Source organism: Pipistrellus kuhlii, unplaced genomic scaffold (assembly GCF_014108245.1).
Source record: "Pipistrellus kuhlii isolate mPipKuh1 unplaced genomic scaffold, mPipKuh1.p scaffold_m20_p_4, whole genome shotgun sequence".
Taxonomy (NCBI): Eukaryota; Metazoa; Chordata; class Mammalia; order Chiroptera; family Vespertilionidae; genus Pipistrellus; species Pipistrellus kuhlii.
In genome coordinates this window covers 77,953,555-77,964,461 of record NW_023425540.1, presented here as the reverse complement: position 1 = coordinate 77,964,461, position 10,907 = coordinate 77,953,555, and the positions used below count along the sequence as shown (strand labels likewise).

Sequence of the window (10,907 nt, the reverse complement as noted above, 5' to 3'; positions counted from 1 at the left end):
CCGAGGGGGCGGGGCCGGGCCTAGGGGGGAAAGGGGCGGGGCCTACTAGGGGTGGGGCGTGACCGGAACGGGACTTAGAGAGTGCGGCACGGGGTGGGGGGGCCTGGCGGGAGGGGCGGGGCCACGGGTCCCGGCTTAAGCCTCAGGCGCGTTCTTGGCTTAAGGCGGTGCCCGGCCTGGAGGAGACCGGCGCTGCCCGAGGGCTGTGGGGACCCCGAGGCTGGACTTCAGGGAAGAGGAACCTCGAGCCTCCAACCCCGAAAGGTGCCCGCCCCGCCCCGCCCCCCTAACCCCTCTCCACCTTCCCGGGGACACTGCCTGCGCCCCGCCCTCCCGGACTGCTCTGCCCCGGGTGGCCGGGCCAGGGCCGCGGGCCAGAGCGAGACCTCGCAAAAGGCCGAGATCCCCCAACTCCCACCCGGACCTGTTTCTTCAGAGGCCGCCATGAGACCCCATTGCGTTTGCCTGTCTGACCCCAGTGAGCCCGGGCGAGGTCTTCCCAGTGCCTGGTGGGTCCCTCCGCGGGGACTCCAGTCCCAGGAACCAGGGGCCCCAAACCCCTACCCTGGGGGCCAAGATTGCAAGGATAGGGGACTGATGGCCCAGGTAACCCAGTCTGGATATCATTGTTCGTACAATTACCTGACTTTAAAAAAAAAAAAATTACGTTTCATTTTTGCTCTGATTTCATGCTTACCTAAGCAAGTTTCTGATAGTGGTCTTGATACTAGCAATGGAATCCCGGGGCAGTAAAAATAAAATATATTCTAGCAACTGCCAAGATTTAAAGGCTTTCCCCAAAATGCTTACAATATAAAGATAAGAGAACGTAGGATGCAAAAGTATATCCAGCATGCTCCCCACACAAATAAAGTGTTATCTATTATTATTGAAGTTGTATAGATTATTTCCATGTTGTTCTTCATACTTTCCTGATTTCTTAAAATCTATAATGAACATGCATCACCATCATCACTATTGATTTCAGAGAGGAAGGAAGAGAGGGAGAGCGGGACAGAAACATCAATGGTGAGAGAATCATTGACTGCCTCCTGTGAGCCCCACAATGGGGATGGAGCCTGCAAACTGGGCAAGTACCCTGACTGGGAATCGAACCCTGCCCTCCTGGTTCATAGGTCGATGCTCAACCACTAAGCCCCTCCAGCTGGGCTATTATTATTTCGAGAGAACGTTTATTAAAGCTGGGGACAGTGAAACAAGGAAGGGCTGGGACAGGAGAAGCAACAGGAGAGAGGCTGGGGCTGCTTTGGCTCACTGCGAGCCGTCACTGTGAAAGAAGTGAGCCAGGGCTGGGCTGCTGTCAGTCACGGGGAAGCCAGAGAAAAGGGGGCCTTGAAGACGGGTTCAGGGGGTTAGTCCCGGAGAGCTGCCACTTCCCATTGCTCCCTGGTGGCAAGTCTCGTGGGGTCCCTTGGCGTTTAGTGGGCCCACGCCTGTGGGGGAAGAGGAGCTGGGAGGCAGTGAGGGCATGCTCCCCGGAGGGAGGGTGCGCCTGGACATGCATTATTTTTATAATCAGAATCAAGCCGATAGGTCTTTAAAAACCACAAATAGCAAAATAAAGAAATCAGCCGAAGCCAGTTTGGCTCAGTGGATAGAGCGTCGGCCTGCGGACTGAAGGGTCCCGGGTTAGATTCCGGTCAAGGGCATGTACCTTGGTTGCGGGCACATCCCCAGTGGAGGGTGTGCAGGAGGCAGCTGATCAATGTTTCTCTCTCATCGATGTTTCTAACTCTCTATCCCTCTCTCTTCCTCTCTGTAAAAAATAAATAAAATATATTTTAAAAAATCAATAAAGGTCTATCTGTCCCTATATTTTAATTTTCATTTACTGCCGGAAGCAGATCATTGTTTTAATAATAGAGAGCTGTGGACAGGGAATCCGCAGGGCAAAGGGTCAGAGCTAATCACTAGACATTGAAGCAGCTCCCACCTGTTAGTCCTAAAGCCACTGATTGGCTCTATTGGAGTTTCCTGCCGAGGGGATATGGGTGTATCCTGTAGCTTTAATCTTAATGAAAGGGATGGAAAAGCCAGAGCAAGGAGTAGTCTCCCACTGGAGGTGGACTACCGCCTGGCCCCCATTTCCCAAATCAGTGCTTTTCAAGTCTTTTTTCATTTGTGTGCGGCCTTCTTCAGAACCAGAACCAGGACCCTGAATCACGAGGGATGTGAAAGGGGTTTCCACAATTTACCCACAAGCCTTTATAGATTTAGTTTGTGCAACTTGATTTTCTTTTGTTGTTGTTGTTGTTGATCTTTTATTTATTTTTAATCATTTATTTATTTTTACATATTTTATTGATTTTTTTTTACCCCTTCCCTCCCTCCCACGCATTCCCTCCCTCCCCAGAGTTTTATGTCCATTGGTTGTACTTATATGCATGTATACAAGTCCTTCGGTTGATCTATTATCTCCCCCAGATCCTCCTCCCCTCCCCGCTGTAATTTGACAATCTGCTTGTTGCTTTACTGTCTCTATATCTATCTTTTGGTTCATCAGTTTATAATGATCTTTATTATCCACAAATGAGTGGGGTCATGTGGTGTTTCTCTTTCATTGATTGGCTTATTTCACTCAGCATGATGTTCTCCAATTCCATCCAGGTTGCTGCAAATGATGAGAATTCCTTCTTTTTTATGGCAGCATAGTATTCCATTGTGTAGATGTACCATAGTTTTTGGATCCAATCATCTGCTGACGGGCACCTAGGCTGTTTCCAAATTCTGGCTATTGTAGATTGTGCTGCTATGAACATAGGGGTGCATATATCCTTTCTGATGGGTGTTTCTAGTTTCTTGGGATATATTCCTAGGAGTGAGATTACTGGGTCAAATGGGAGTTCCATTTTCAGTTTTTTGAGGAAACTCCACACTGTTCTCCACAGTGGTTGCACCAGTCTGCATTCCCACCAGCAGTGCACGAGAGTTCCTTTTTCTCCGCAACCTTGCCAACACTTGTCGTTTGTTGATTTGTTGATGTTGGCCATTCTGACAGGTGTGAGATGGTACCGCATTGTTGTTTTGATTTGCATCACTCGTATAATTAGTGACTTTGAGCATGTTTTCATGTGCCTTTTGGCCTTCTTTCTGTCTTCTTTTGAAAATATTCTATTTAGGTCCATTGCCCATTTCTTAATTGGATCATTCATCTTCCTTTTATTTAGTTGTATCAGCTGTCTGTAGATGTTGGAGATTAAACCTTTATCAGTGGTGTTATTTGCAAATATGTTCTCCCACATCGTGGGCTTTCTTGTTGTTTTGTTGATGGTTTCTTTTGCTGTAAAAAAAGCTTTTTATTTTGATGTAGTCCCATTTGTTTATTTTCTCTTTAGCTTCCATTGCCCTAGGGGCAGTATCAGTGAAGAAGTTCTTTGGCATTCGTCTGAGATTTTGCTGCCTGTAGATGCTTCTAGTATTTTTATGGTTTCCCATCTGATGTTTAAGTCCTGTATCCATTTTGAGTTTATTTTTGTGAATGGTGTAAGTTGGTGATCTAGTTTCATTCTTTTGCATGTGTCTGCCCAATTTTCCCAACACCATTTATTGAAGAAACTGTCTTGACTCCATTGTATATTCGTGCCTCCTTTGTCAGATATTAATTGAGCATATTGATTTGGGTTGATATCTGGGTTCTCGATTCTATTCCATTGATCTATATGTCTGTTCTTGTGCCAGTACCAGGCTGTTTTGAGAACAGTGGCTTTGTAATACAGTTTGAAGTCTGGTATTGAGATCCCTTCTACTTTACCCTTCTTTCTCAGGATTGCTGTGGCTATTCGGGGTCTTTTATTGTTCCAAATGAACTTTTGGAGAGTTCTTTGTAGGTCAGTGAAATATGCCGTTGGTATTTTAATGGGGAGTGCATTGAACCTATAGATTGCTTTAGGAGGTATGGACATTTTGATGATGTTGATCCTACCAATCCATGAACATGGTATGTTTTTCCATCTCCTTACATCATCCTCTATCTCTTTTTTCAGTGTCGTGTAGTTTTCTGCATATAGGTCCTTTACTTCCTCAGTTAAATTTATTCCTAGGTATCTTAATTTTTTTGGTGCGATGGTAAATGGAATTGCTTTTTTAGTCTCTGTTTCTGTAGTTTCACTGTTGGTGTAGAAATGCCATGGATTTCTTGGCATTAATTTTGTATCCTGCTACACTGCCAAATTCATTTATTAAGTCAATTAGTTTTATAATGGTGTCTTTTGGGTTTTTTATGTACAATATCATGTCATCTGCAAATAAGGATAACTTTACTTCTTCTTTTCCAATTTGGATGCCTTTTATTTCCTCCTCTTGTCTAATTGCAATGGCTAGTACTTCCAGTACTATGTCAAACAGGAGTGGCGAGAGTGGGCATCCCTGTCTTGTTCCTGTTCTTAAAGGGAATGGTTTTAGTTTTTGCCCATTGAGTATAATGTTGGCTGTGGGTTTATCATATATAGCCTTTATTATGTTGAGGTATGATCCTTGTACTCCCACCTTGTTAAGAGTTTTTATCAGGAAAGGGTGTTGGATTTTATCAAATGCTTTTTCTGCATCAATTGATATGACTATATGATTTTTATCTTTCAATTTGTTTATGTGATGTATCACGTTTATTGATTTGCGGATATTGTACCAACCTTGCATTCCTGGAATAAATCCTACTTGGTCATGGTGTATGATCTTTGTGATGCTCTGCTGGAGCCGATTTGCTAGAATTTTGTTGAGGATTTTGGCATCTATGTTCATGAGGGATATTGGCCTATAATTCTCTTTCATTGAGTTGTCTTTATCTGGTTTTGGTATTAGGGTGATGCTGGCTTCATAGAAGGAGTTTAGAAGTGTTCCTTCTGTTGTTGATCTTTTAGAGAGAGTAGACGGGAGGGAGAGAGGGAGAAAGGGAGAAAGGGAGAGGGAGAGAGAGAGAGAGAAAGAGAAAGCATAAATTGGTTGCATCATACACACACCTCAGCTGGGGTCAGGGAAAGAGCCTGCAACTGAGGTACATGCCCTTGACCGGAATAGAGCCCGGGACGACCCTCCAGTCCGCAGGCCAGCACTCCCCTCACTAAGCCAAACCAGCTCGGGCTGTACAAGATGATTTTCTACTGAGGCAAGATTGAAGAAATGGAGTCATTATAGTCAAGCTGCTAAAAATTACTGAAGTTAAGTAGGTTGAAGCGTGAGGAAATTATTCTATTCTTGCTTTAACTAGCCTGGGAACTTACACTTTTGAACTTTCCAGTCTAGTCAATGCCTGGATGTATAGAAGACCTCCAAGTAACTCTGATTACCCTCTGGACTAAGGAACGAACGTTCACATATGCAGACCACCTGATGCCCAGGATCCAGACCAATCCGGAGGCTAAGAATGCAGGACTGGTTCGTCTCAAGTATGTACTTTTTCTTATAAGAACTCTTGGCTTTTCTTCCTTCTTCAAAGCACTCTGGGTATTGACAAATCGTTATCAGTTATTTCAAGCCAAAGCCTCAGGACTCTTTTTGAGTTTGTTCCCCGCTCCTGCCTAATGGGGAGGAGGAGAATAGAGCACTGACGTAATAGTTTCCAAATTTATGAACCTGAACACCAGACCCTGGTGGGGAAAGTCCACCAGCCAGTTTCCTTTCCTGCCTGAGTCTGCAGCTGTGTACAAATACGTGACTCTGGAGATGTGAATGCGGGAGTTGTTGGCATTGAGAATGGATGAAAGGAAGGCAGGTAGAGAACGGATGAAAATGTCACCGGCGAAGGGGTCTTGCTTGTCCTCAAGATAGAAATCAAGCTCTAACCGGTTTGGCTCAGTGGATAGAGCATCAGCCTGTGGACTGACGGGTCCCAGGTGATTCTGGTCAAGAGCATGTACCTTGGTTGCGGGCACAACCCAGTGGGAGGTGTGCAGGAGGCAGCTGATTAATGTTTCTCTCTCAACAATGTTTCTGACTCTCTATCCCTCTACCTTCCTCTCTGTAAAAATCAATACTAGATAGATAGATAGATAGATAGATAGAAAGAAAGAAAGAAAGAAAGAAAGAAAGAAAGAAAGAAAGAAAGAAATCAAGAAATCAAGAGAGGAGGTGAAACAGATTCAAAAGAAGAGGTTTCCTGAAAACAAGGTGGAGAGAAAGGAGAAAGGGAAGGAGCGTGCGCAGCCAGGCAGCACACCCTCACGCGGATGTGGCGCCCGCACTCTGCCAGGGCGGCTAGCTGGGCTGGGTGGGCTCTTCGCTTTCCAGGCTCCAGGGGGCAGGTCCAGAGGAGCGCTTCGGGGAGTGCCTGAAGGGAAACTTTAAACGTATGTGGGAGAGGCTTCAAAAATACCTGGAGAGCATCTCCATCCGTTTGAGAGGCTCAGCCTGCCTCAGGGAGAGATCTCTGAGACGCCCCCACTGGGAGTGCGGGATGGAGAGGAGGCAGGAGCAGGTCCTCCTCTCCTTGAGGGCAGAGCCACACTCCCAGCGCATGGTCTGTCCCGGCCTGTCGCCCGCCCACCTGCGTGCCTTTGTGCCCTTTCCTCTCTGGAAGCCCTTCCTCCTTGACTAATTAATGCTTCCTCAAGAACTCTCATTCTTCAAACTCAGCTCAGACGTCTCTATCTTCCCATTCCTAGGCCTCCAGGGCACTGCCAACACACACACACACACACACACACACGCACACACGCACACGCACGCACACACACACACCCAAAGTTCACTGAGGAATTTGGCGCTTGGCTCAGGCCCTTCTCCATCCCACTTCACGGCCTGTGAGTGGCCTTCCCGTACTGAGTCTTGACCTCTGCCACCTCCTTGACCTTAGTCTTTCCCTTCCTCTGTTTGCTCATTTCCACGCTGTAAACTTTCATTTTCTGAACCCCTCGCTACCCCTGAGATTTCTCCCAGCGACAGTTCTCTCTTCCACCATCCCCGCTCACCCTACACCTGCTCCTTAACCATCCTTCCCTCGGGCTACGTTCCTGTCCAGTGAGCTTGAAGTGAGGACAGTGCTGCTGACGCCTAAACATCACACGTGCCTCCCTGGCTCTCTGTTACTGGGGTGCCATATTTGGAAAAAATCAACAATAAACTTGCTCCTTTACCGGACGGAACTACACTTCTCCCCTCCCTATTTTTTCTGAATAGAGCTGCCGGCTCCTGGTTTCTCAGCCTGGAAGCCACTCCTTCCTCCACCCACTTCTTCACCGAAGCCGTGCAGCTCCCTGGGTCACCCGCCTCCCCATAGCTTCTCCTCTGCCTCCCCTTTTCTCTTTCTCACTGGCCAGCACCCGCCTATCTCTGCGGAATCTTCTCCTTCCCGGCCCCCAAGCCTGCCCTGGGAATGAGATCGATGTCCTCTTTGTTTGTTTTTTTGTTTGTTTGTTCTTTGTTTGTTTGTTTTTTACAGAGAGGAAGGGAGCGGGATAGAAAGCTAGAAACATCAATGAGAAAGAATAATCAATCAGCTGCCTCTTGCACCACCCCCCCCCACTGGGAATGTGCCCGCAACTAATGCACATGCCCTTGACTGGAATGGAACCTGGGACCTTTCAGTCTGCAGGCTGACGCTCTATCCACAGAGCCAAACCGATTTCGGCTCTTTATCTTCTCAGAGCTCACCTGCCAGTAACCCTGCAGGAGAAAGGAGGAACCAAGCTATCAGATATGGTGGGGAAGTTACCAAGTTCCGACTCTCACGGGGACTGGTCTATAGCTCGGCCTTTATTCTGAGCCTTTCCTCCGAGTATCGGTCAGGGGCCTGGCCTGAGCTAGCCACTACCACCTCCAGGGAACAGCTGAAGTCTGAAGTGGCCTGGAGGGACTGTTTCCTCCCTGTCCTCGGATGAGCGCCCAGGGCATTTCCTCCTGAGTGCATGATGCTGACTCCAGCCTTTTTCATCTTCATTCTAGTTTATCTCACTGAGGCAATTGACACAGGGTCTCTTAAAACTCAGCAACATCCCGATAAAGCCCATGACAAGGCCTATGCTTCCGGACTGCCCTGCACCCCACCCATGGGATTCCCGAGGGCTGGGAAGAGGACCACGTAGGAAGTGCCTGAGAGAGAGAGACCCCGAGACTCCAGAGTGGCAGGCAGGGGACTAGGGGAGGAGGGCAAACTCGTGTGTGTAGAGCTGACTTGAGTGAAACATTCTTCCTCAATCATTCCCTCTGGGACCAATGTGAGTTCCCTGCAGAGGCAGAGCTAGAAGTTTAAGCGTTAGGGTCCCTCACTCACCAGAGCTTCTTCTAAGGCCCTAGGAGAGGCGACAGGAAATGTTCACATGGTGTCGTGGGTACCTCTGGCACCCTACATCCCACGTCCCCAGCAACCTCTGATTTCAGCCAGAGATGAGCTCCCTGGAAGCTCAGGCTCAGCCCCTGCTAACAGCATCCCATTTCAGCAGGCTCTAAAACGCTAAATCCCGCTTCTTCAGTGGAGGTGAGAAGTGGAGGGTGAAATGGGTATTAATAACCTGGATACACCTCATCCAAAAGGACCCAGGAGCCATCGGAGGAATGGCAACTCTGGGAAGACATGTATGATCAGGTGTGACCTTGATAATGCACTCTGCTATTGACTATTCCTTCTCCGTTTACTCTTCCTGCTACCACATTCATGGGATCACTTCCTGTGTCCAAGGGCCTTTGTCTTAGGCTCTGCATTCGAGAGGACCCAACTGGAAGCATCTCTAGAAAGTCACCCCTCAGAATGAGATTCTGGAACTAGTCAACCTTCCAGTTAGTCACCAACAAGGACCCGGTTGTTGGGTTAGTAAGTACACGTATAGGGTGATGGTTCCTAGGATGCTGTCAAATTATAATTCCTAAGACTACTTATTACCTGTTGTGAATTGAGATAAGATACAAGTGGGAGAGCAAACACTAGGTTGTGCAATATAACTTGAATGAAATTGGAGTTAAGGTAATTATAAGGAATTTGGAGTTAGCCAGTTTTGCTAGGTGCCCAGAGAACCTTGAAGAAAAAGAATCACAGGCTCCATTCAGCCAACTAACAATATCAGGCACAGTGTCAAAGCCTCTTTGGAACTGGTGTTGTTTTCTGTCTTTTTTAAAAATAGATTTTTATTGGTTTCAGAGAGGAAGGAAGAGGGAGAGAAATAGAAACATCAATGATGAGAGAATTATTGATCGGCCTGGGGATTGAGCCTGCAACCCCAGGCATGTGCCCTTGACCGGAATTGCACCTGGGACCCTTCAGTCCACAGGCTGATGCTCTATCCACTGAGCCAAACCGGTCTGCTTGCTTTTTAAAAAAAGAACATTTATTGCATGACTAATAATTGAAATCCTTCAGATGAGCTGGGTGCTGCAACAGCTGCCCTGGGTTTAGATGTTGTTCCTGGGTGGAATCCGTGCCTGAATCTGCAGTGTACCATTTTTAGGTGCCTCATCTGACCAGTCCCGGTGGCATTTCATTTCTAGCCTTGGCACTCATAAGGTAGTAGGAAAATCAAAAGCCTAGGGGAGTGTTGAAATGAACAAACAAATCAAAGGTGATGCTTTCTCTTCTGCTTGGCAGGCTAGCCACTGTGGCCCAGGGAGACCTCTGAAGGTCGAGGGCTTAGAGTCGCAGCAGCAGCACATCACAGGTGACTGACTGCAATGCTTTCTGAACGATGAGGTTCCCTATCTTCTCTCACCTCTGTGGCCAAAACCAAAGAGCTCCTTGGTGCTGTTTAAAGAAATCCATATCCTGCTGCTGCAGGAGGACATATTGAAAATTGGGCCACGTGAAAAAAGATTGGGAGAATCCAAGATGGCTGCAGCCTAAACACCTAGCCGCAGCCGCACACAATAATTTCAATAAAATACAACTAAAATATAAAATGTCCATTTTAAAATTACCCAGAACTACAGGAAAGTCGACTGACTGGAAATTCTACAACGAGAAGCAAGGAGAAAACCAGAAGGAAGAGCGGAGGAGCTGGAAAAGCCTAAGGTACGCAGACATGCAGCGCACGCGGAGAGGACGGAGCCGGAGAGGAGGGAGGCTGAGTGCCTGACTGGCGTTCCCTAGTGGGAAGGAGATAAAAGCCCCGACTGTGCTGAACCCCAGACCCGACAGCGCTGAACCCCAGTTCTAGGCCAGACCCCAGGACCCAGGCTCATCCATAGGGAGCTGGGCTGTAAGGCAGAACCCTGGGGGAGCCGCGAAAGGCAGAGCCCCTGGAGGCGTGCACACTGCACACAGAGAAGGGACGGTTGGCTGTGCAGCGGGATTGCCCTGGCAGGAAGGAGACTGGGGCTCCAGACTGCTCTGAACGCCACCTCCGACTCCACTTCCAACTGAACTGAACCCCAGTTCCGGGCTCATTGGGGGAGAGCCTAGACTGTTTGGTAGCAGGCAAAAATCGAGGGCACTTTTCTCTCAGAAGTGCTTTCAGAGAATACTGAAGGACCCTGGGAAATACTGAGTCTCAGGAGCCGCATAGGGCAGGGCTGACGGAAGCCTGGCTGTAGGCTCCACCCTGAAACTCTGCGAAAATGCCGAGACAACAAAATAGATCACAAACGAAAGAAATGGAGGACAAAACGCGACTGAATATAGAGTTCAAATCTACGCTTATAAGGTTTTTCAAGAATTTCCTAGAAAAGGTCGATAAGGCCTATGAGGATATGAAAAGGGATCAACTAGAATTAATAAGGAATCAACAAGAAATAATAAGGGATCAACAAGAAATAAAGAATACATTGTCTGAAATAAAAAATATTATACAGAGTCCTAAAAACAGAATGGAAGATCGAAAGAATCAAGTCAAAGATTTAGAACATAAAGAGCCAGAAGACACTCCTCCGCAGAAGCAAGAAGGCAAGAGAATCCAGAAAATTGAAGATAATTTAAGAAACCTCTGGGACAACTTCAAGTGAAACAACATCAGAATTATGGGGGTCCCAGA

The 10,907-nt window shown here is 47.3% G+C and overlaps 1 long non-coding RNA gene across 2 annotated transcripts; it reads left to right on the top strand.

The window, feature by feature from the left end:
* Nucleotides 1-97: 97 nt before the first annotated feature.
* LOC123651225 lies at nucleotides 98-9,854 on the top strand. 2 transcript variants are annotated; one of them, XR_006739780.1, is made up of 3 exons: nucleotides 98-264; nucleotides 5,255-5,402; nucleotides 9,530-9,854. It is a non-coding gene; the product is annotated as an uncharacterized LOC123651225 (long non-coding RNA). The 2 variants fall into 2 exon arrangements; XR_006739779.1 differs by having other exon boundaries at nucleotides 99-264; nucleotides 5,255-5,391.
* The last annotated feature ends 1,053 nt before the right edge of the window (nucleotides 9,855-10,907 follow it).